The sequence below is a fragment of the Columba livia genome, chromosome 1 (assembly GCF_036013475.1).
Source record: "Columba livia isolate bColLiv1 breed racing homer chromosome 1, bColLiv1.pat.W.v2, whole genome shotgun sequence".
Taxonomy (NCBI): Eukaryota; Metazoa; Chordata; class Aves; order Columbiformes; family Columbidae; genus Columba; species Columba livia.
Window position 1 is genome coordinate 40,058,545 of NC_088602.1, and position 27,411 is coordinate 40,085,955.

The following is a 27,411-nucleotide window of genomic DNA, read 5'->3' on the forward strand; positions in this document are numbered from 1 at the left end:
AGAAAAAAAAAATCTAGCAGTGATTTTTATGCAAACATTCGAGGGAAGGTGTTTCCACAGAGACACATACATTCAAACTACTACATTAAAACAACTTTTTAGTACTCACTTGTAAAGACGATTACGTACCTAAGAACCAAGTAACTAATTTCTTGGTCCTTAACTATGATAGTAACATTCCTGCACACATAAGTATGGCAGAAAGAGTTTAATATTACTATATAATTTGATATGTGAACATCAGAAGTCTACCTCTATTCTTTTGATGATGTGCTAACTCTACCAGATAATGAAAACATCATGACCTTTGAATATTTAACCAAAACAGCTCATTTTAACCTGACGTAGACTAAAAATTTGGTTTAATTTAAAAGTCAGAAGAAGAAGAAGAAGGAGAAGGAGTAGAATATACACACGATATACAATGCAATAGCTCACTACCTACAACACCCATAGACTGTTTGCTCCCAAACAGTTAAATTCCCCCTCAGTGCCCAACTCCAGTTTTGTATACTGGGCACGATGTCATATCATAAGGAATATGTTTTTGCACAGCTTGAGTCAGCTGATCTGGCTTTTCTCCCTCTCAGCTTCTTGTGTAGCTGGTAGACCATGGGAAGCTGAAAAATCCCTGATTACCAATTGACAAAAAAAAAAAAAACATTAGTGTATTATCAACATTCTTCTCATAACAAATACAAAACACAGCACTATACCAGCTACTAGAAAGAAAATTCATTCTATCCCAGCTGAAACCAGGACACCTACCATCATATCTCATGACAGCATCAGCTGCTGAACTATTTTATGTGTCAGAGCTAAATAATATATGTGGTGTTTGTGTGCCATATTGCATATTATACTATATAAGCGAGTGTTCTTCATTTCTCAATTTTTTCTTTCTCTATCTGGTTTTCTTATACAATGGTTCACGTGGCTATGCTGAGAGTTCCCAAGGTATTCAAAGCATGGTAGAACACTTAAACAAAGCAGATACCACACTTTAAAAATTTCCAGATAACTTAGAAGAATTATTTGATACTCTCACATTCTGCTCAGGGTGCCACCTGCAGAGAACTTGTAGGAAATGTCGGGTAGTATGCTCTGATAAAACAGGTAGCCTGCTGAATTTAAGCTCTTTACCTGATGCACTCAGAAGTGACACTTGCAAAACTCTTCTTTACATGATTTCCAAATGTTTTATGTACTTGTCCAAGAAATACAATTCATGTCTTATGATGTACCTACACGTATAAGGTTTAAACTTGTTATGCGAATGTTCCAGAGCAATATACAAGTCATCAACTCGTATGATGCTTTGAGTCATGGTCTAAGTGCTCTCCTTCTCACAGAAATGAATCTAAGATCACAAAGAGGAAAAACACATTGTGATGCGATTTTCTATTACACCAATGAGTTCATTACTGTGAAAAACAGGGTAAGATGTGCATATGTGCTTCTTATCATCATTGGTATTACTAAGCAGGCATTTTCTCTAATGAATTTCTAATGACAAATTTACGTATGATACAAGAAAAACAGATCATAACTCAGTATTGCTTATGTCCAGACTCTCAGAAATCTGTTTACGTGCCACAGTACACAGATGGAACACAATTTATTGTGGGATTTTTAGAAATATTTATGAATAAATTACACTGAAATCAACAATATCTCAAAGATAAAATATAGTAAAAGTAGCAGCAGTAACAATAATAACGAACAACAACAATTAAAATAAAAAATCTAGTGCTTATGGCTTTAACTGGATAATTACGAATGTGACAAAATAATGATTGCTTTGCCAGAGTTCATTAGAACACCACAAATTAATTCCTGTTTAATTACAATGAAAGTAGAGTACTACCATTTACCACTTGTAATTAAGGTTTTAAATATTGTAATGCAAAATAATGATTATTTCATATAAGTTAATTAGGAATGACATTTTAGTTGCAGGTACTGAAATTTGTAAAGTTGTGAAAACAATTCTAATCCTAGTATTCAGAGTCATATTATTCGAATACTCAAGTTCAAATACTACTCCTTCCTCATCTGTATGATTGTTAGTGTTCATTATTTCCTTACTATTAAACTTAAAAAGGATTTCAAGCATGCTAAGAGTAATAATGTTTATTAAATTATTCAACATTTATATAGCAAGAAGACAAATACCATGCATACACCAAAAGCAGATAAATCTGGGATTGTGGGGGTTTTGTGTGTGTGTGTGTGTATTTTTTTGTTTGTTTGTTTGTTTTAGTTTAGTTTCATTTGGTTTGATTTTGATGGGTGTGTTTTTTGCCCCCCCCCCCCTTTTTTTTTTTCTCTTCTCTCTCCAGAAAGAAAAGGATGAGCTAGAAATAAGGCACAGACCTGAATGCCTTCTAGTTCAGCTTTATAAAAAAAATACATCCATTCTATCAACTAAATAATATTCTATAAAAGTTCATCTGCTTTGTGAGGAATAACATGGAATGCTAAATTTGGAGTTTTAACTTCTTCTTGACATTGCTACTGTTCCATTCACAAATCTCATGGCAAAGCAGAACATTCCATGTACTTGAAACCTCAAAGTAGTTGTTTGTCTAGTTCATGATTTAATAGTGTAATAATCCACATTCCTTAATTCAGAAAAGTCTCATTCAAATAAGTTAAACAGGTTTGGGAGGCTTTTCCTTGCTCTTTTGTTTGTTTGGTTGTTTGGTTGTTGGTCCGATCCCCTCAGCCCCCCAAAGTGTCTTTTCGTTATCAATTCGTCTTCCCTGTAGTTACATTCACTCACTCAGTTATTCCTCTGGGTCTGACCTAAGAGTGACCATTGCAGGTTACTTCTAGAAGAAGGGAGCAGGACTACATTGAGTTGTCACCACTCTGAGTACTTTGCTGGGCTCATGGTAATAATTTCTTTCTCCTCAGCCTTAGGCACATCTGGATTTAGTTTTATATTTTCGTACCACAGTGTGTTTGTTTCACCACAGCACAACTGTTCATCTGGACTACATCCAGGCAGGAGTTCCCGTATGGGAACATCCTCATGTGATGAATCTGTAATGCCAAGCATACATACATTGCAGGAGCTTGGATCACTAACAAATACTCCTAACCTCCAATTCCAGAAATCTGTCTCAGGTATTGCAGTAGGTATTTGAAAGAAAGTCTTGTTATGGGAGTCCCTTAGCAAGAAACACCTATTCATGAATGGTTACAAGATCTGAAGGACCAGAACAACAAGTAAGAAGGGTTTTTTAAAAATTTGTATCTGGTTCAGTTGCTGCAGTTATTGACAAGAAGTGAGCACAGACCATTTCTTTTCAAATCAGCAATAAAAAGTTATAAATGAACACAAACACACACACATACACAGACCTCATGTAGTGGAATGTTTCCAGAACTGACATTTCCAGTCTGTTTAGATTTAAAACTTTCCTATCACAACTACAGCAGTTGCAGAAACGTTATTCTTCAGTATTCTTGTTCATATTGGTTACTCATACAGCTATTGAATCAAATTATGTTTAGCAAAAAAGTTACTTCACACATTAATAATATTAAAATAATAATTAAAAATATTTCAGTAATTGCCCTCCATCTCCCTGAACTAACATATCTGTAAAATGAGAATATAATATTTTTATATTAATTAGATTTTTATATAAAACATTACTCAAAGTATTTCGAATATTAGTGTTTCTGTAGAACTTTATAAGACCTATAAAAACAAACTCATTTTCTAATACACATATGGAAATATAGTGTAATTTTGATAATTTTATCAGTATTGTGTTTTGTATCCAGCATTTTGACAGGGACAATTTCTTCCTTTGCAAAGTGCACAAATGCCTCCCTAAAAGTGTTTTGAACTTGGTGGTATCCTATCACATAAGCAGGTATCATATTTTGAGATTATATTATTCATTTTATATACTCAAAATTAATATATTATTCATATATCTCTGATCATGATCATATGATCAGAAGTAACCCAGAAGAAAATAAAAGTTAATAATGCAAAGGAGGTGCTAAATCTCCCCTTAATAGATGGAGATTCTGTAGACTCTATAGTCAACTTTTCCAAAGTTTGGTGAGCCTTAGTGATTTTTTTTTTTCCCCCTAGTATCTAATCAGAATTTCCTTCATGATAATTTGTTCTTTATTCTTTATCCTGTGTCTGTTCATCTCTGAAGTACGTCTGCTTCTGTTTGGGAGCTGATATCCTCAGACACAAAGAGAAGCATGAGGCATTTCCTGCAGTCAGAGACCTGAACAGATTAAGTCCTCCGTCAGCACCCTCACTTGAGTTGAGGCCTTTAATCTGCAGGCACCTAGTGTCCAACAGGTTCTAGGAACTGTACTCTGCTGCAAGTTATTTCTTTGGTTGTGCTGTCTCTAGAAGACCCATGCTGAGCAGCTCCTCTAGGATCTCTTTCATGACTTGTCATGCATTTATTGTCAAAGCTCATCTTGGCTGCCACGTTTATTTTCAGTCCACAACTAGAGCTAAACCGACACTCCTGAACAGTTGTTAAATAAGAGTCTGGCATTGCCTAATCAATTAGCAAGTGAAGCTGAAGGTCTAGGCACACCTTTATCAGGAAACAACAGAGGCACAAACCTGGCTTTGTTTGCAAATAATGAATAACTTTCATTGAATCATGGAATAGTATAATGGTTTTGGGTTGGGAGGAACTTTTAAGAATCATCTAGTTCCAACACCCCTATGGGAGGCAGGGATATCTTCCACTAAATTAGATTGCTCAAAGCCTAGTCCAACCAGATTTTGAATGTCTCCAGGGATGACATATCCACAACTTTGCTGGGTAATTTTTTTCCAGTGTCTCAGCACTCTCATAATAAATTTCTTCCTTCTAGCTGTTATGTCCCTGCTTGCTGGCCCTGTTTACTGTGGTTCTCATGAGCAAAACATGGACAACTGCAAATGAAACTGGACAGTATATTTGACTCAGTTTTTATAATCATACTTTTTTTAGATAAACTTGAGAAAAGTTGATGTAAAAAAAAGGTGGTTCCATGTTTTGATTTCCTAGATATGCTTCTCAGTTACACTTATTTTGAAATTTTAGTTTTATTGCATTCAACAACACTGCTCTGGACTTAAGGAAGACAAGAGAGAGTCCAGCGTAGGGCAACAAAGATGATTAAGGGAGTGGAGCATCTCCCTTATGAAGAAAGGCTGAGGGAGCTGTGTCTCTTTAGTTTGGAGAAGAGGAGACTAAGGGGGGACCTTATTAATGCCTATAAGTATATAAAAGGTGAGTGCCATAAAGATGGAGCCAGGCTCTTCTCGGTGGCAAGCAATGATAGGACAAGGGGTAATGGGATCAAGCTGGAACACAAGAGGTTTCACTTAAATTTGAGAAGAAACTTCTTCTCAGTGAGGGTGACAGAGCACTGGAACAGGCTGCTCAGGGACGTTGCGGAGTCTTCTTCCCTGGAGACATTCAAAACCCGCCTGGACATGTTCCTGTGTGACCTCATCTAGGCGTTCCTGCTCTGGCAGGGGGATTGGACTAGATGATCTTCTGAGGTCCCTTCCAATCCCAAACATACTGTGATATGAGTTTACTATTGACTCAATAAGAAATTAGAATATCACAAAGCAAAATTTTAAAATACTATTTTATTTTTTATGACAAACTCAATTTAGAGTAGTGTGTGATCATTTAATAATTGATTTTTGCTTTCAAGATAGTCTGCATGCTATAGTGGTTTTATCCAAGTATATATCTTACACAATTGTTGCAATTTCAAATACAGAAAAACCCACTGTTTTACCAATGTTGTAGATATCTATGCATAAGTACTTCTAATAGGATGAGATTCTAGAATTACTGTGAGTCGTTGAGTGCTTTTATGTTTGGCAAATAATGAATGATTTTTCATTTGCAGCACTGCAACATCTTATGGAAGAACTTTTATCTTTGCTCAGCGGGCTGAAAATCTGCTAAATTGTGCTTCACTTTTTTAACTCAGCCTTGGCATCATTGTCTTTCTGAAGCTGTTGGCATGGATATACTAAGAAATTGCTTGTACATTAAGTTTAAATTAGCTGTCGTTATTATTCAGAAAATAATGAGACTGAGAGCAAATCATGTCATTAGCAACAGCTTTTGCGTCAGTATCATATTTTCTCCTCTGTTTACTGCTAAATGTACAGTTTACCTAAAGAAGGAATAAGAGAAGAAATACTGACAAAGGAATTAAGAGCTAACGTGTAAAATGTTTAGAATATTACTGTGCTGTAACAGAAGCTGTAGCATAAGAGTATGTTTTTTCATAAGTAAGGTATATATCCTTGTTTTTAAGCTATTTTTAAAGCTTAAAGAAGAACAGTGCTTTATGTATAAATATCTGACACTTTTCCTAAGAAAGAAATGACAGTATTTTATAAAACACAGTTGGGGCCCCCCACACAACAAAACATACCTGAATTTACAAATAAGGAATGAAGAGGGTTTTGTCTCTTTTCCTTGAAAATATCTCTCAGGTCAATGCATGCCTGATACCTCAAAGAAATCTGTTAAATTCCTAGGGCTGCAACGCCTTCTTTCTGTAGCCAGATTTTAATATCATCTTTTCTTGGAGAATAGACAGGCATGAAAGAAAAATTGAATTTGAGCACAATATTATTTTTTTGGTTTATCACAGTCAAAATACAAATGGGACACTTTTAACAATTTGAAAGAAAAAACAATAGTACTTGGAGAAAAATTAGTACTTCAAGGATTCTATTCACCTCACATATATAAAAGTGTATAGTTGGCTAATATTAACTATAGACATACCCTGTTTTACTCTACTGGTTATAGAGGAAGCCTAAAATGATATTTTTAGATGGAATGTCAACATTAAGGATGCATTAGAGTGGGAAAATAATGGAAGATTGATGAGGAGGATTGTAAACACTCTCAAGTGACTTGCATCTGGGCTCTAGAAAAACACATATAATAATTGTTGTTTAGCTTTGTGTGTTGGACAAGTGAAACATCTGTGTTTAAATAACAGAGTCCCGTGACAGATAGATAGATTTTAGTGGAACCCTGTCAAACATGCTTGTGATTTCTGCCCTGCTGTGGGAAAGATCAAATATCAGTGGAAAGCTACATCTATGCGAATCTTTGAAATACAAACAAAAGCACTAGGTCTTGTGGTCCTCTAGCATGGACTGAGCTCTGCAGTGCCTGCATCCCCACTTGTGTGTCTCTGCCTGGATACTGCTTCAGGGATTACCTAGTTTGCAAAGTAATGAAATAAATTCACTCTTTGCATTTCAACCATGGTTTTGTGGTTGTTCTTGTATCCTTCCTGTGCCAGCTCATACAATCAATGAAAAGCAGAACAGGATGAACTCATGATAAAAAAGCTATCAAAAATAGGCACTTTGGAAAAAAAAAAAAAAAATCCTTAACAAAAGGAACCCAGTTCTAGAGTGTGATCTAGTAAGGACATTAAGCTTCAAAACAGAGAAAGCATAAAAAGAAAAAGCCTTACAATAGTGAAACCAAGAGACACTGTGAATGAAAATTAGTACCAATGTGAGAGTAAAGTGTAAAAAACAAAAACAACAAAAATAAGTGAAACAAATTGAAGATACAGATTTATCCACAATTATTCCTGTTTAAATCAAGAAAGACACTATTTCTAATATAAGTAAAGTGAAGTAGTTGCTCTTAGTAAGTTATGTATTAATATGTGAGCTTTCTGTAAGAAATATATCATTTTGGACTCTTTTTTATTATAAGTTTTCTGCAGAAAATAAACGGTTCCAAACCTGAGAAATTATATAAATATGTATTAGAAAGATAAACAATGAAATGTTTATTTATTTCACTAAAGGAAAAATGGAGTCACTATAATCTTAATTGTTGTCCATTTTGCATTTTAGGTAAAGATCTAACAATAGAAATTCCAATAGTCTGACACAAAGATATTTTTGACTTCCTACAGTCTTTCACTCTACCAGCCATTCCACTATCTCTCTCTACTGTTGAATGTCTGAATTTGAAAATGCAAAGGTTACTTTCCTGCTAGCCACATTAAATTTCTCTTTTTAAAACTACTGAACAGGATGTATTTTCAGTTACTATTCTACCCCAGCACTCTCCTAAGTTCCAACGGTTCACGGTTCAAACAGAAACTTGACTAGCATATAAGCACATCTCTCTACTGCTTAAGATGGGGCCAAAGGAAGTTATCCCGCAGCCATCGACATATAAATGAGGTGCTTAGAGGCAGTCACAATTGGTTTATAAACAGAGATAGGCATCTGGAAGTCATTTGAAGATCCCTAGCCTAAGATATCTATGTCAGATAGATGAGAACATTAAGTAGAGACCTGTGTCATGACACACCACCAGCTGGAGGTCAGACCATAACAACACTATTGGAAAAGTCATAAGATAACTACGTATGGGAAAATGAATCAAGGTCTTCTTGTAGCTATACAGATGATTAATGTAGTTATTTTATTTCTCCGAATTTCCTTTCTCAAAATCATAAATAATTCTTGAGCATACAAATTATGTTATGGGTCTGACTCCGTTTTAGTTTCACCTCTAGTTAGAAGCTAGGGGTAAGAAGTAGGGGTCTTAACTCTCATTTTAGCCACTGTGGATCTATTCGGTACAGTCAAGGATATCTGTGGAGCAATTAAGTTCAGTCTTATTAGGCAGTTAGAAATCAGTTCAGCTGCCTGAACACAACATTTTTAGGACATCTGAAGTTATCTGAAAGGTTCATAGACAGTTGTCAGATACATCTGTGGGAGACAGGAACTTTTCTGAAGTGGCAGATGGAAGCCAAGTGAAATACTTCAGGACATCTCAAATCACATTTGGTAGGAAATAGGTGGGCAACTGAACTGAGACCATAATATCTGTGTTGTTTTGCTACAATTGCCTTTTCTTTTAGCACATTGAAACTATGTATGTAATTAGAACAAACAAAACCTGTGATAGTGTTACAAATCCTTCTGAGCATTTACTGTGTTATAACATCATGACTCTCTTTTCATATACACAATATCCAGTTTTTCAGAGTAAGTTAATAAATCTGAAGAGTAATGTTAGAGGAAGATAAAAGCTAAGAACAGTCAAGGGAGAAAAGATGTTTTTGATGTGTCAAATGAGATGGCAAGCTGACAAAGCGGAGAGGCAAAGAAAAGTTGTTCCAAATGGCAGTAGCTACAAAGCTTCTAATACCTGTAATGGTCAGTGCAAATGGGAGAATGTAAGCAGAGTAGATTGCTAGTGAAGGAAAAATGAGAAGGGCAAAAAGCACACATTGGAGAAGCCTGATAGAGATTTTTAAAACACTGGTAATAGATTGTAAGTGAGATAAAGTAGAGATAAGCTGGATTGAATGCAGGAACAACAATGATATTTTCATGAAGATGACTGTGATTACTGTTCCTTATTTGTGGAAGAAAAGAGGGAATAGTTGTCTCCATGTCTTTATATTAGAAGTTTGATCAATTTAGAAAGTCATGGGAAGAGGAGATGATAATAAAGAGTAGACAAAATGATGAGCCTGTGGTAGTTTAGGGATTTACCTATAACATAAAATACAAAAGGAAAACATACATACTATACAGTTTTTAGACATGCTTAGTACTGGCAGTGGTGAACTAGGAGAACCTGTGTGAAGGAGTCTGCACGAAACTTTAATGGAAAACACTGCAACTGTAATTTCCCCTCTAAAATTCAGAGCATCATGTATTTAAGGCACACCTATCTTCCTCTTCCTAGATACGTATGAGACTCAGATTTGAATATGTGTGGTACTCATTGATTATTCTTCCTGTGAAACAAGGAGTTGGGATATGTCATCATAAGCACAGTTAGTTGAGTAATTATGCAGTAATTAAACAGTAACTGTTTCACTTTAACACAATTTCCATAAATGCTTTGAGGAAGTATCTTCCACGCTTTCCTCTTTCTTACATCCTTCCCAAGATAACCTGTAGTGTACTGGTCTAGGTGGACCATTGGTTGACTAAGGACAGAGTCTTCTGTTCTCCATCACAGTAGCCAAGAAATGTATCATAGTGTAAATTTAAACTCCAAACCACGTAGATTAAGTGGACATAACTTTTCCTTTGTGTGGGAAGTCCTAGCAACATAGTCATAATCATAGTTCATACATTATCATCTTCTGTTTGTGCAATACACATATTACTAAATGTCTTTTGGTACCAATAAGAAGTGTGATATAAACGTAACTGTATGAATAATGCAAAAACATTTAATTGGGAACACTAACTCACCTGGGAATTAAAGTACTTTCTCAGAAAATAGGAGCTGTGGATGCAAGTGGGACATGCAGGTGCATCCTCAGGATGTGGAAACACTTCAGCCAGAACTGTTCCAGTTGTAATGCTAGATAAATATACAAATGAGATATGAAATGCAGTTACTGTATACTTAAAACATGTCTTTCTTTGTATAGGCAGAGTCTAAAACTTAAGATTGTCCTAAATATAGGTGTTGATGAGGTAACTGGATAATTAAGCAGTGCACTTTAGCTGCTAGGTTCAATCTGGAGCAGCTCTATTTAGAATTTCAGAAGACTGAATTTAAAACAAACCAAACCAAAACAAACAAAAAAAACCCAAACCAAATTAACCAAATTAACACGTAAAAAAACAAACCAAACCAAAAACAAACAAAAAAAACAAAACCAAAAGCCAAAAACCAAAATCCAAAACCCAAAACCAACCAACCAAACACAACAACAAAAAAGAAACCTCAACAAACCAACCAGCCAAACAAAAAAACCCAAGCAAAGAAGCAAAAAACACCCCACATGTGGCTCTGGAGAACAAATCTCACGTTTGTTAGTTTAAAATGTTCCTTGTTAGCCACATTGCTTTGCAAATATGGAACTTAGAATGATGTCTCAGGAAGACGTCCGAACAGAAGTAATGTTATTTAGGAAATTCACCATAGGAAAAAAGAACCATTGGAAGCTCAGCTAATATTAAAAGTTAAAATAAATGTGAAGTAGAACTAGAACATGACAAGTAGATCTGGACCAAACCAATACGTTGGTCTCTGGCTCAAACCAATGAATACCTGTGAAGAAAGTTTAGCTGTTTCTGTTATTTCTGACACACTGCTGTTGGAAATAACTACTCTGGAGTTGCTTCTAATTTTGACAGGGTACAGTTAGTCTAATTATGCAAACATATTATACTTCGAGAATATTACACTGCATGGAACAGGAATAAGTGTTGGATTTTTTTATATTATTTTGTTTAAAGTGTTAGATACAGGACAGGTAAAACTATAAATTGTGCAACTGATCAAAGCCTTAAAATCCAGTACAGCAATTTTTGGAAATTGATTAAAACCTTTATAAGAGCATAAATTTGTAATAAGAGTCTTTGATAAAAATCTAAAAAGGAAATTATCTGCCAGGCAGATATTAAGCAGCCTGGTACAGGTTGACATTTATGAGAGCATGAGAATATTTTGGCCCTTTAGGTATCACAGAGAACCCATAATGATAGACAAATGTAGCAGAAATGCATCGAAATGTCACAGTCAGAGTCCAGTGAAAACGATCACAGAGGTGTACGTGCTATGTAATACAGCCAGACCAAACCAACCCAAAAACATCATCAGAGTATGACACAATGTGCATCATACAGAAAAAGTTGCAAGAAATGTAACATCACATCACTGCATGAGCATCAAAAACTACAAATAATAGCAGCAGAAGGACACTAAGGTAGATTCTCTGCCTCAGATGATTTCTCCATAAAACACATAGCTAAAATGTCCTAAAATATTTGGACAACCTTCCTGAAAGAAAATAAGGTATGAAATAGTTTTAGGTAGGATATGAGTGCTTTCTGTCATTCTGTAAATAAGGATGTTATCAAAAGAAGCCATAAAAGTGAACTCATGATTATATAAGTTTACAACACTGTATCTTGAATAAATGTATGGATATATCTCAAATCAGATCAACGTATTGTGAAAAATATAAGATTTTTAAAAACGACACCCAACAGAATTAAAAGCACAATATGGTCTTAATGTATTGACAAGGGCATTGTACTTGCAAGTGGGAAAGAAGTGATGCCTGAAAGGACTAAGAGTTGCAAAACCAATCTGAGTCACAGTAGGGATGTGACATTGAATTAAGTTCTGGTTTAATACAGTTTGGGTTTTTTTTTTAATTTTGCTTGCATGGAAATTCTGGTGGTGTGATAAATAAGGCTGAAGGAAGGGGCTAGATGGGCTCATTTTCCAGTTGGGAGTTTGAGGAAAAACTATAAGACTCTTTGTTTATCAAGAAACTGAAATAATTATATATATATTTATATATAAATATCAATATCTTGCACTATTTACTATTTAAAAACCTCTGTAGAAATAGTAAATCAAGTTTCTTAAGTTTAATGGTATTTTTACAGGTACATTCAGAAAAAAAAAAAAAAAATCCTTATATCTCCTAAGATACAGTTTCTTCAGACAGTCATATGGGTTTTGTGCAGCCTCCAAAACATTCCATAGGAAAATTTAAAACAAACAAACAAAGAAAAAAACAGCAACATTTCAGTGTATAGACACATGTATGTGTGGAATACATGGAAAAAAAATATGTTGGGAAGGAGAAAATAAGAAGTTTTGAAGTAGAAACATCAAAAAATCTTGGAGTGCAACTCCATTAAAACAGAAAAATCTAATAGGAGTAACATACATAAGAGAAAAAAAAAAAAACAGAAACAGCAAAATTTACACAGATTAAGAAGTACTGGGTAAATAGCCCCAAGGAAAAAAATCTTAAAAATGAAGGGAACTAATTCTTGAAATCCTTGAGACAATACTGCACCACATCCAATTGTCTGTATCTGTCTTCTGGGACCACATTATTCTTCAGCTCCTACAACTCCATGATCAAAATGTCAGATTGCTTTTTTGTACATGGATGTGATTAACAAAGATTTGGCTAGTATTCTCATCTTCAGCATTTGCACTGAACGGAAGCAGGCAATTCTGGTGTGTGGGTTATTTTAATAAATAAAGATGGTACTTTAGGATGAAATAAATTTGTGTAAAGAAATGTCCATTGACTATGCGGGCTCTCTAGGCTTACTAAAAAGAAGACACCCACATTTTAGGAGAAAAAGATACTACACCTTGTATCTAGATGCTTACATTCAGAAGGATTATTTTCTTTACAATTAATATATCCATGTTTTTCCTGGTTATTTCTTTATTTGTAGCAATTATTATGAAAGAAAAGTCATCCTATTAACTAAAAAACCATGGGGAAAAAAATATCCTAAATATTCAGAATTTTATTTCTTTTATATTCCAGGTATAAATTTACAATTGTCTAACATAATCTGTAACCATATATCATTTGAGTTTTTGTCAATACCTGTATTTTGTTATTGCAACACATTAACAGTCAGTGAATTCTTTCAGAATTCTTCAAGTGTAAAATGTTTCAGAGTTGTGTCTTTCACATTTTGCTATATAATTCAGCTTCCAAATTATGGATTTCTTCATTTAGAATAATTTCCTAATTTGTCATGTTAACAATAATCATCAGATAACGTCTGATGTTTTCTTTCATTTTTTTTGTTTTTCTTCTATCGTAAGGTGCCTGATTTTCTTTTAGCAACTGCTACTTTAGAGGGCAATCTTGAAGAAGGAGTATAACTACAAATATAACAGATGTCTCATAAAATTAACTTCAATTGCTTCTATGTGACCTCTGTCGAGGAAGTAAGGCTCAAATTGAAGTCAGCAAGAACAGCTGTGGATTCTGCTGTTAGATAACACTGACCTGCATTCCCAAGGGTAGTGCCCATAAATAAGAAAATTGTGGTCCTGCAAACAATAAATGTGATTAATGTCAGAATAACTTAGCAAGCATAGCTTCAGCCACACAGTGATGTGACATCTTGGGTCAGAAAGAAGAGATTCAGTAACAACAATTAAAGTATATCCACTAGGTAAGCGAATTTCAGCCACCCTTAGGAGAAAACCATATACAGAATTTAATGCTAACGTGTGGTTTTTTTTTCTTCCTCCTCCACTTCTTACATTTTGTGCCTTTCTCTTTTATTTTTTTCTATGTATCTTTTATAGGTATACATATATTTTAGGAGGCATATATATGTAAATATTAGTTTAGGCATCTAATTAATAATCTAAATGTCCATTAGGCTATTAGAACAGCTCTCCCTCCCTTGCACCTCTTTTGACAGACTTGAATCTAGAAGGGATGAGAGATGGCAGAGAAGGAGATACTGATAAATATAACTATAGAAAAATAGAGCTGGCATGGGTTAATGATCCATGTATTTACACAACTTCTTGAACAGGCTTTACAGCTTTCAAAGAGGTCTCTACTTTTGTCATTATATATTTCAATACGCATGCATATTAGGTGAGAAGACTGGAGAATAGAAATACTCAGACTTTGAAGGTCAGGGTAGTCATGAGAATACAAGCGCAAACCCCATGTAACTTTCAGATTTAGATGAAGTTGATATATCAAGACTGTTATCTTCCTTTTGTTACTTCTCAATCAGTTCAGTGCTCAAAATCTTTTTAGGTGTAAGGAAGCCAGACACACTGTACACTAGGAGTGTTTTCCTGACGGCATCTTATCTCATCACTAGGTTTTGCATACATACTTAGATTTGTACTTTTTACAGCAGCACAGTTCAAAACTGATTCATCCCTACACTGATATACATTTCCACTTTCAAAATGACTTTCTATGTGGGTCAGTTTCCAAAACTGGTTAGATAAATTTAGAGATTCACCAATTGTTTTTCAGAACTCTTAAAGTTCTAGTGGTGTTGTTCTAGGCTAGTACCAACCTCTTTTATATAAAAACATCTAGTGGTGTCAGATACAAACAATTTTACAATATATGTGGCAGTTCTCAAATCTTATTAGTAATTGTATTTTTATTTATCAAGAAAAAACACTGATGCACATCCATTCTGCTTTAATTTAGTTGTCAGTTGTTTAGTTTAGTTAGTGCTGGCAATTTGTAATATTTCTTAGAAAAGAATATGGACATATTGTTGGAAGGACTATGGTCAGTTATGTTAAAAAACTGAGGCAGATTAAGTCTCCCAAGGTAAACTATGCCACATAAGAAACTGCCATGTTTTAAAGTATTCCAGTGACATTTTAAGGTACTGCATCTTCATTGTGTTTTTAATCTCAATGTGCCACATATCTGTAGATCTTTCAGCAACAAAAATTAACATTCTGCCCAATATAATGAATCATTTCTTTAAAGTAATTACATAATTTCTCTTAAAGTTGACATGCAAAAATATAACATCCTCTTCTCTAAAACATATGGCATAAACCAAAGAAGTACAGCTAAATGCAATTTTAATTCATAAGCAACTGAATCAGGCCTGTGATGGAAGAGTTGCTAGAGAGCCCAAGGAAGGAGTACAGAGTGTAGTCCTACAGTCTGATAAGTATAATACTGTCACTGCTAGTAGCAACTGACAGGTTTGTTATTAACATAAGCTAGAGTTCTGGATTTGCCAAGGTCTGTTTGAACTTGTGTTGCCTTGTTTGTGGTTTGCTTTAGCTTGCATAGTTGTAACAACTTTCTAATGACCAGGTGGCTAAAATGAAATTTGTCTAATTTTTACTTAGCTTTCTATAATTGATTACCCTAACACCTCTCATTAATAATGTTGATAGTAATGCAAAAAATCCCAAGTAGTCAGGTTGTGTAGAATGACTTGTTTGCAACCCCAGAATAAAGATGCTGAGTAAAGGAGCACAGGTAGGGGATCATAGCAAAGGCTTCAAACGTTTGGGCATAGTGTAATACTGGAAGTCCGAGGGCTGTCAAAACCTCGAGAGTGCTCAGTTAGTAGCAGCAACACAAATTTAGGAATTAAGTGAAAACTCATTTCAGGGATTATGGAAAGGGCAAAGATAAAATATCTAAGATTTCTAGCATGCACTGTATACAGTAAAGTAAGATGTGAAACAAAGTTGCAGACTGATGAAGGAAGAGTAAAGAAATTTAGAAAAGACACAGAAATTACCCCCAGCAAACTCAGCCTGAAGAGTAAACAAACAAACAAACAAACAAACAAACCACACACACACACGCACACACACACACACACACACACACACAAAACAAAATAAACAACAAAAACAACCAACCAACAAGACCCACAACATTGACGTTGTGCTTCTGCTAGCAACAACAGAATGTAGAAAACCTTATTATTAACATTACACTCCTCTTGAGGAAGAGCTCAGGATTATGTCAATCTGATATTTTAAACCTATCAGCCTCAGGATTAAGAGGAATCATGAAGGGGTTAGCAGAACACCAGAGCAAAGACTTATCATGCATAAAATTTTATCTGCATCATTGTTAGTAAATTTGTTTTGTTAGTATCAAATTAGGTAATTTTGGACTGCCAGTCATATTTTACTTAGACTAATAGTATCACTTATTTGCTGCATTTTGATTGTACAATTAAACTTCAAAAAAAAAAAAAAAAATTCCTGGTTTTGCATAAAAGGTGCGTTTCTTGTTTGTTTCTTACATGATTTTGAGTGTAGCAGTTGGGAGACATTAGAAAAAAAACATTTACAAAATAAAGATTAAAATCTGAGATAATTAGCAGAAATAATAAAAAAGATTAATCGGGAAAAAAAATATGCATTCTGTGACACCAATGGAAATACATTATTTATAGCTGCACAGATATGACTTGTTTCATTTGAGTAACTTTTTCAGTATGTTCTGGGGGAAAATGCAGAATTTTTTTCTTGCTACCTGGCTTCAATGATGAAACAGGCCTAGTCCAAACCCTCCAATACATGAGTGTAACGCAGATTCTGTATCAACATTAGTTTAATACAGCTGCTGTTTCCTTATTAATTTTCTCTTTGCACTCATAAAAATTATACTTTCTTTAGTTTTATTTTTCATCCATTCTTAATACTGGGCCTTACTCTGCCCTATTACATACAAGGTTTGGATAAATTAATTAAAAACAATGGACTATAAGAGTTGTAAACCCATGTTTTATGTATATATGGCAGTGACATGGAGTGTACATGGATATCTACAGTGTCTAACATGCTGTGTTCCGATTAAAAATGTTGCACCAGACATTTTGAGGTAAGCAAGAGGAAAAAAGAAAAACAAAAAAACACATTCTTTTTTACCCAGCTAAATGAAACTCTTTGTTCTTGTTCTAAGAAAGTCTACAAACTTATCTATTCATTATGACCTCTGGCAAGCACACAGATTAAATTCCATCCCAGCAGCAAAGTAGGCTAAAGTAACCTATTTTAAAGTACAACTAGACTGTCAGTAGTTATTGTGCAAAGTGTTTATGTTTAAACCAAAATTTCTTTTATAACTGCCAAATTTAAATACTATTCGCAACCTACAATGTTTATTCTGAGCAATGACAAAGTGCTACAATTAAATGTCTCTTACATTAAAACATGCACTTTTCAGCTATGTGTATTAGTTTGATCAGTTTATGTTAATTTCTGAATAAGTTTTCAACATTCATTTGTTAAACATTTTATTTTTTAAGTCTAAACTACCCAAGTTTTGTTAATTTATATATTAAAATGATTTATGTATTAGACCGTTAGATATTTCCTAGCAACAGTTTGTATTTTTTGTAGAATTGAAGAAGTTTACGTGATACCATTTTTCTTTCTATAAAAATGCAAATGAGTAATACAGAAATCTGAGAAATACAGAATTTACACCAGCATAAGGTATACCTGATTGTACAGAATTTTTGTTTTTAAGTCCACTTTTGACTTTCCAGGTTCTAAAGTTATTACTTCTTTTCTGCCTTTTTATCAGTTTCTTTCCTACCTCATTGATAGGTCTATTAATGCAAAACAATATAACATCTTTTGTCTAATTTTAAATGTATTTTAAATATTGTTCTGTGGGTCAGCGAAGAGAAAAGAAGTCATCTGTCTCCTCTGTGGTCTCTTTAATTCCTGTACTTCAAAGGTATGAATCAAGAACAGTGGTTATTAATGCTTATCCTCCCTTTGTCATGGTGTAAAATGGCATTTTAAAGCATAAAGATGAACCTTTTTTTTTTTTTTTCTTATAACAAATGAGAATTAATCTTACTTGGGATTATATTAGTATGGTTTTATTGATTGATGTGATATTAGAAACACATTACCATGAATACAAGGATTAATTATCTGTCTTTTAGATGTTTTCCAGAGTCTCCAATGAGAATATTCATATATTCACCTGTTAAAGTAATAGAAAAATCAGAAATAAGTTTAAATAATGTAAGTCATAAAGTATATGCATCTATTTTCACTACTATTTTTTCTTTTAATTAGTGTAAATGAAATCTAAGATGTTAACAAAATATAATAATTCATTGTTTCTTCATTTTCCTAGACTCACGTATCCTAAACTTGTTCTGGTTGTCTGTCAGATATACTTCATAAGTTATTTTCTACATACACATTTGTGGTGTTGTTTTTCAGATAAATCATATGTGGATGTTTTAGGACGTTATTTAGCTGTCCAGGTTATGGCTTTATATATTCAAAATATCATATAAAATAACTGTACAATTATATTTATATACTTTCTTCTCTATCTTTAAAGTCATTACATTCTTTGAGGATATGTGCACAAGTCTAAATTGAATGCCTGCTCAGAAATTGAAGTGCACAGCAAATTGTCTTCAAAGGTGTTTGATTTTCATGCATGCCTACCTAAACAGAACTTCAGCATTTTCAAAATAAATGTCTGAAAATGTAACATTTCAAAGTAATTTTCAGCATTAAACAGCTTCAATCATAGCTGTACAGCATAACCAGGTTGGTATTTTAACTGTTGTTTTCCCATTTAGAATTTCTGGGAAATGGTGGATTCATTTCTATAACTTATTTTAATGTTTTATTCATGTTTGGAGATGAAGTTGTAAAAATGTCAAATGACAATTACTACAATATTGCTTTTCAAAGTCTATGCATTACTATAATTATTTATAAGGTTAAAAGTATGGCTTACTCCAGCCTAAAAAGGATAACAAATAAGATGTAAAATTTTTTGAGAATTCTGAAACCAATCCAAGTGAAATAAACTTAGAAAACAGCAGAGCCTTGATAAATAATTTTCCAACTAATATGATGGAAACTTGGCTTGAAACAGAAAAATCTATTCTGTAAAATTATAAGCAGTCTTTAACACAAGAATCTCATTATCATCATGGACGGACCTAACATCATCCCAAGAGACGCACCACAGGGCACAGCCAAGCCCCTCAGCCAGGATGATAGTGCCTTGGGGAAAATGTCATTAAGGAAAAGTGAAAATGCTGTACAAGCAGTGAGGGGTGAGGAAAAAAGAGAATATGTTTAACATGTTAGTAGTATGTTAGACAAGGAAATGTAGAATACAACCCACTGTGACTTCATTGGTATAAGAAATAGATCTAGAAACTGAGTATGCTATCTCTTTGGATCACTAGCATCAGGTACTATGTGAGACAGAGTTTGTTAGGAGATGTAACACCTTCTGTTAACATTTTGAGCTATATACAAAAAAAACTCCTATCTACTATAAAACCTAATGTGACTGAAAATTTGTAAAGGGAGTCCCAAATATCTGAAAACTTCAGTTTGGTTATTCAGATTTATTTTTGAGATAACAGTGGCAAAAAATGGTAAGCATCCAAGTAAACCACTAGTTTAAGGACAGCTTCTGCAGTTCCTTACCAGAACACTATCTGCATACTGCATGACACAGGTTGCACACCTGAAACTGAATTAGCTTTCCTTCATTTTCAGCTCACTTAGTGACATTGATATTATTTGTCTCCAAATTAATCCTCCTAGGTAGATGCATGGAATAGGGACTCTCTTCTCTATAACTTGAGGATGACATCGGAATCCATTCCTGATTGCATGCACTTAATTCTTTTTGTGGTGTTTTCACTGATAAGGATAAAGAAAAGCGTTTTTGTTTGAGATTTCCCAAATTCGAAAATGATCATTCCTTCAAAAGAAGAGTTTGGAAATTTCTTCAAGCCTCAGAGAACAATCCATTTCCATCTTCAGAGTCAGAACTCTCCAGCCTCCAACAGCCCCTGGTACTTCCTTCATAAAGACAGAGCATGGCCCCACATAAAGTTTCTATTAAACTTTTTCAGAATGCTATGAAAAAAAAAAAAAAAAGCCAACCAGTTTGTGTACAATACCAATGAAAACTCAAGTTATTGTTGTCCTGTAGAGAAGCAGCAGGTGGTAATCTACCTTCAGAGGTAGCACTTTATTCCTTCCATATGCATTACATTGGTGACATGATCCATCCTAGGTATACAGAGCCTCCTGCATGAGAAATCTGGGACGTGTCATGATTTCCTCTTTTTCTCTACATTGCTGCCTTGTTGCCTTTTCTCAGTGGCTTCCCTGACAACAGTGTTGAGCATTGGTTAAATGTTTCTTGATCTCAACCTTTAGCAGACATTGCTGAAGCAACAAAAGAGGAGCTTCCTACTCATCTGGGGGAAGATAATTAATCTGGGGAAGATCACAGGGAAAGATGACCAGGGTTATAATATTCTACATTTACGGCCAGGGAGGATAACTACCAGGTGAAGACCAAGTGGTAGATGAAACTTAGCAATATAAAGGTACAATATCATGTCTTTTATGTCCAGTTTCATTAATAAATCTGAACAAAGCTACTTTTACTAGAATGGCTTAGATAACGTCTGCTAAGTGCCGAGAGATTTTGGCCACTCTAAGAGTTGTATCATTTCTCTTAATGACAATTTAACAGTCATATTGTATTTCAGAAAGTATTTTTTTTAACTTTTAACTTTTTATCTTTTTAACTTTTGACAACATTTGACGAATCTGGGCAATGAAAACCAGGCAGCAGAGTTCAATTCTGACAAAGAATCTGTTCAAAAGAAAATAAATAATTAAAAAAATAACCAATAAAATGCAAATAAAATGCAAAATATTACCAGATGAAAATCAAAATAATTTCAGTATGAAATATTAATATTTTAATGCAGTTTTTTATGCAGTTAATTTTTTTTGGTAAATGTTACATGACATCCATGAGACCTTTTAATAATATGTGTCATTGATCAGTGTGTGTCCCAAAACATAAGAAAAAAAATACAGACAAAGGAAAAGCACATAATTATTTTTGAGTGTTGATTACCTGTGGTGGATGTTACAGAGGAAGATAGAAGGTGATATGTAGGGAGCAAAGACGGCACAATATACCAGAAAATTTAAAAAAAAAAAAAAAAAAAAAAGGAGCAAAAAAATAATAATTAAAAAAGCAAGGCTAAATTTGGGAAAGTTTATTCCTAAATCCAGAGGATTTGCAGATGGTTCATTACTTTTTTCAATTTCTTTACAGAAAATCTATATATTCTCCTTATTTATATAAATGTCTTGCCTTCTCTTAAGGAGTGAGATACCCTTCATTTCAATATGCATTTTGCATATTATTACACTTTGAGTACAGATGCTTCACTTGTTTCTATAATATCCTTCAATATTTTGGACAACAATCAGATTTATTAACAGAAGTATTTATAAAAAGCATAATTTTGAAAAAATGCTGTGGAAGGTTACTTTGTATTGTTAAGTCAAACATTTGCAGTATTCAACTTTAACGTATATAATGAGGAAATAATCTGTAATTAATAGTGGAATAATTTTACCTATATGTAGCTATATAGAAGTTACACTGCTAGGCATACCAGTCATTCAACTACCTATAGAACCAACTGCAGGAAGTGATTCTACCCTCCACTCTTTATCACTTGTGTTTAGAGTAAATGTTATCTTTTGCAAGATGTTCCTTTCCGTTGACTATAGAGGACATCTAGATAAATAGCTTGCATTATATGCCTAAGTTTTAGACAGCATCTTGGCAGATAAATGTCACTTTACTAATTTAATTAATATTAAACATTTTCAATTACTATGTATGTATGAACTGCACATGACGCTTTGAAACCTAAGCGTGCTGACAGGAAAGTCTGTAAGACTGTGAAACTTTCAGTTCTTGCCAGAATGTTTGTCAAAATTGTGGTACCATCATATAAATTACCTTGTAAAAATAGGGGCAAATCAACCAAACTGCATTTTGTTGTATAGCTCTGACTTCTTTAAAAGATTTTATTTTTAGATTTCTAATACAAGGCTTTGTTCAAAATTCAGGAAAAAGGTTAATTCATACCTCTCCAATACATATCTGTTTAAAAAACTTCCATTAGATCATAGAATCATAGAATGATTCAGGTTGGAAGGGACCTTAAAGATCATCTAGTGCCAAACCCCCTGCCATGAACAGTGACACCTTCCGATAGACCATGCTGCTCAAAAACCCAGCCAACCTGGCCTGGAACACTTCTAGGGGTGAAACATCCACAGCTTCTTTGGGCAGCCTGTTTCGGTGCTTCACCACTTTCCTAGTGAAAAATTTCTTCCATATATATAATCTAAACCCACCCTCTTTCAGTTAAAAGCCATTACCCCTTGTCGTATCACTGCGTGCCCTTGTAAAAAATCGATATCCAGCTTTCTTGTAGGACCCCCTTTAAGTCCTGGAAGGCTGCAAAAAGGTCTTCCTGCAGCCTTCTCTTCTCCAGGCTGAACAATCCCAACTCTCTCAACCTGTCTTCATTTGAGAGGTGGTCCAGCCCTCCCCTGGACTCTTTCCAACAAGTCTGTACTTTTTTTGTTGGGGGTTCCAGAGCTGAATGTAGTTGTACGTGTGGGAAGTAGAAGGGAAGAATCACCTCCCTCAACCTGTTGGCCACACTTCTTTTGATGCAGTCCAGGATACAGATAGAAAATGTACAATGCCAGCTCATGTTGAGCTTCTCATCAAACAACACCCCCAAGTCCTTATCCTCAGGGCCACTCTCAACCCATTCTCTGCCCAGCCTGTACTTGTGCTTGAGATTGCACCCACCTTGTACTTGGCCTTGTTAAATCTCATGAGATTTGCACAGGCCCATCTCTCAAACCTGTCAAGGTCCCTCTGGATGTCATCCCTCCCCTCCAACATGTCAACTGCACCACTCAGCTTGATGTCATCCACATCCACTTGATCCTAGAATTTAATCAATTCATAATCTGACCAAAAGAAAGGGCTCTCCAATAGAGCTGTAGAGATGAGATGTTTCTTTTACTTGACAGAGATGAGTTGTGGTTTATCATTGTTCAGTAGTGGTTTCATTGCATATTTGAAAAAGAAACAAAGAAAGAAACACAAAGAAACCAAAAAAAACCAAACAACAACAACAAAAATAACGCTGAAAAAAACACACACAAAAGAGGTTTGAAACATGTGATAATGAACACCATATTCTTGTTTTCCAAAAAACATTTTATTTTGAAGGTATTTGTTCACCTCATCTTTTATTTTGTTTTCTTCTCTACCTTCTTATAAAGAAAAAATAAAAGTGAAGTTTTATTATTTTCCAAAGAAAAGTCACTAATAAGCAGAAGATTGAAGTATTAAGAAGTTACTTTGAAGTTTAAATAAGTTAGACACATTAAACCAGACTTCTTATACATTATTACTATTAAAAATATTGTCACTCTTATAATCATTTAGATTTATGTGGCAATGAGAAAAAGTCATTAAAAAAAAATCAGATGTTCTAAAAGAAAATTTCAATCATAATGATGACCAGTAAGTACTCACATACAAGTAACGTACTAATTCAAAGGGCCAATAAATCACATAAGGAAAAAATAATTGCCCTTCACATGTAATTGTAACCACAAATTTCTCCAAAGCAAATAGTTCATCATTGTATCCCAGATGGGTATTTAGCAGACATAATTATATATTATGATAATAACATGAGAAGAGATCATATAAAAAAAATTACTTAGGGTTAGATCTTCCCTAGGTTGTATGTTTCAGTTTCTATTTAATGTGCTTACACTTAAAACTGAGATTTGAAAAACCCCTATTCATATATTACTAATTCACTATGTAACTAAATCTTTGCTAGCAGCACATCCTAAAGTTTTTCAGACAAGTATAGAACTTGCTAAATAACAATTTCTAAGTTTAAATCTAAAGAAGCTTTCAACACTAAATATTGTGTCATTTAGTTTCTTTTTTATCATCTTGTCCCTTTTCTATATGCATTCACCCCACAGAGTCGGGGAATGATTCCATAAATTAGCAGAGAATCTCACAAAGCCACTAAGCGTGGTTACAACTGCATATTCAACATGAAACAACAGGGCATAGGTCATTAATATATTTCAAAATTTATAATGAAAGCATCTAGCTAAGAAGGCACTCATTTCGTGCTACACATCTCACTCACTGAACGCACAGAAAGGAAATGTGAGCTCAGTGAAAGATTAACATTTTTTGGAATTAACATTTTTATCTCTTTATATTTTGTAACCATCAGGTTAATAATAGAAGGTATGCATACGGATGAAGGAGTCTTCACCAAAGCTGTTTGCTCGAACAGTTGAAGAAGTGGCTGTTTATGTATTAATTTCCATGCTGCACTGCTGAGATAGAAGACTGTGAGACGGAAGATACTGTTGTGTCTCAAAATGTATTACAAAAACTAACTTAGCTTTTCCTGTCTTAAAGTAGCAAACCAGCAATACATTCAAACAAAACACAATATTTTTCCCCTTTTTTAATTTGAATATGCACCCTAAGAATTAAAAATAAAAAAAATTGGCAAGACCTGAAGTAGCATTGTTTTTTTGACATTTGTAACTGACTGATCAAATAATTCAATAAGTGTATTCTGGGAAAGGAGTTAAACAATGTGCTCTGAACTCATCTCCGTAGCAATATTTTAGCAAATGCAATTTGCTCTTGATTATCTCATTCCATTTCCTTGTAATGGTGTTTGGAGACAAAATCTTGTTTCCCTATTTTTTTTAATGCTCTTATTTTCCTCCCACAATTTCAGTATCAACAGGGTGAACCAGTATTCAAGGAAACCAGAAAATATTCAGAGGAGTGGAAAATGCTTTGTCATACAGAATAACCACAATTTAGAACATGATATATTAATTAATTTCTGTTATCTGGTGGTTCATCTGCTTTCAAGAAGAAATGACCCTCAGTTATGGAGATCTATAGGAATTTTACTTCTGAGTAAAACTTGAATAACTGTTTGCTGAATTGCCCCCTTCTGTACCCCTACTACCTTATGAAGCACTAGGAAATATGGTAACAGGAATAATATAAATAGTAGCTTGATAAAGGATTATAATAGGTGAAATGGAAGATGTGAAAAGCCTAATGAGACCTGACAGCTTTTTTTTTCCTTTAAAACAGAAAAGAGTATGTTTGCTCCCATGCCACTTGTTACAGCTGGCCAGAAGCCTGACAAGATTTTATAGTGGATCTTTTCAAAAACATAACAACATAGATTTTCATTAAAACATTGTCTTGACTAGCATCACTTCTGAGATGTGAATAGTTTATCAAATACAGTTCAATTTGTAGCAAGAGAGCACTAAACATAAGTAATGAAAAAGTTATCTTTAGTGTAAAGATGTGTTCCAGAAACCTAAATACTAATTAAAATAAATAAATTTAAAAAAGAATATGTCTATGCTTTGTCCAAACATCCTCATGGGATACTAAAAACATGTGAATTTAAACCAGTGATCTCACTCGTCCTTAAACCAACTAACACAGTGTGTCACACATACTTGTTCACCAGTATTGCAACATATCCTGTGATCTTTAATTATCACATTTCCCTATATTTTTCTGAAATGTAGTAAAACATACAGTAATTACTCATATCTAATTAAGTCTTTCATAAGGGTATACATGAAAAAACACTAAATGATCTAACATACTCATTGCTCATACTTTGAAGGATGTGTCTTGCATAGCAAGTTCTAAAAAATATTGAAATTAAATTACCGGACATTTTGTGAATAATCTGAAAGACAGCAAAATATGTCAACATTGGTCTTTCAGACAAACAGAGTTTTAAGAAACCCTAGAATCTACTTTAAATTTTGAACATGTAGACAAATAATAAGTGGTACAGCTCTAGCTGTAATATGGTTGGCTGTATCCCACATCTATCAAAATCACTGTAACCCTCTAACATTTTTTACAGGATCTAGAGAAGAAATGTTCCCAAACTTTCTTTGATGGTCTATCAAGGAAACATTAGTGAATTATTTTCTAATTCCTGGAATGGCATAAAAATAATAGGATACACTATTCTAAAGTGTAAACCTATGACCCTAAAACTCCTGCTTAAATTCTGACCCTTTATGGGTTGTACTTGTAGTTCCTAAATCATTATGGAGTCACAAAGAAGAGAACAATCCCTATCATTAGGAAATAAATAGAAAACACACAAGCTATATAAAAGACTTAGAGAATATATTTTAGTGATTCAGAAAAGTATCCTGAAACTTGCTGGAAATCAGGAAACATCCAAAACAACACTAAGGACACCCTGATGATTTTAAAGCTAAACAAGATTTTAATATGAGATGATGGATCTGACAAAGGGCTAAATAAGAAGAAAAGCAAAGCAAGAATTTGGTGGGTTAGAATCCAATTGTCCTAAAATAAAGCTTCCATTTAAACCTGACCAGTATAATTACCTGAATTCTGCATACAGTGGAAAAAATTGGATATCTGAATATCTGCAGAATCTAAGTCTAAATATCCATCTTTCAGCTGATGTTATTGGGAATTATCTTGGACAATATAGGGTATATTTTTGAACAACTGAAGTTAAACATACTGGAATTTTTTAGATGAAGAAAACCTACATCCATTCATTTATTTGTTCATTCAGAGTTAAGAAGTCTTGGAAAGCAGACAGAGAGTGATGGCTTTCCAAGCCTTTCCTGATTTTCAGTTATCTGCATTACAAATTAGTCACTCTTGAAAAGAAACTGTTGGACCTGTCAGCCTGAGGTAGCCACATACATACTATCTGCTACAGCAGTATAAAACAGTTGAGTAATCAATATCCCTTTAGTGGTAAAGGCTATTTCTACTCAAGAGGCAAGATTAAAGGAAGTATTGTTTCCTTTTCTGTTTTGGATGTGTAATCATAGCAGATAATGATTTGTTTAATTGTCAAACAGCAAAGTTATCAAAGAACACAAACACCTGAGATAATGGTTATCTGAAATAGAATAACAAATAAGAAACGCAGCTAAGTTGACATTGGTTTGATTTGGATATATGACGTTATTGTTTCTTCACATAAAAATACACATTTTTCTAACATGTGTCCTTATACCCTAGATATGTAACATGAAGTTTTCAGTTATTATGGTTCTGCCTCTCTTGCCACTACTTGTAGAGTAGGGGTGTGGATGGGCGTGGAACCAAACC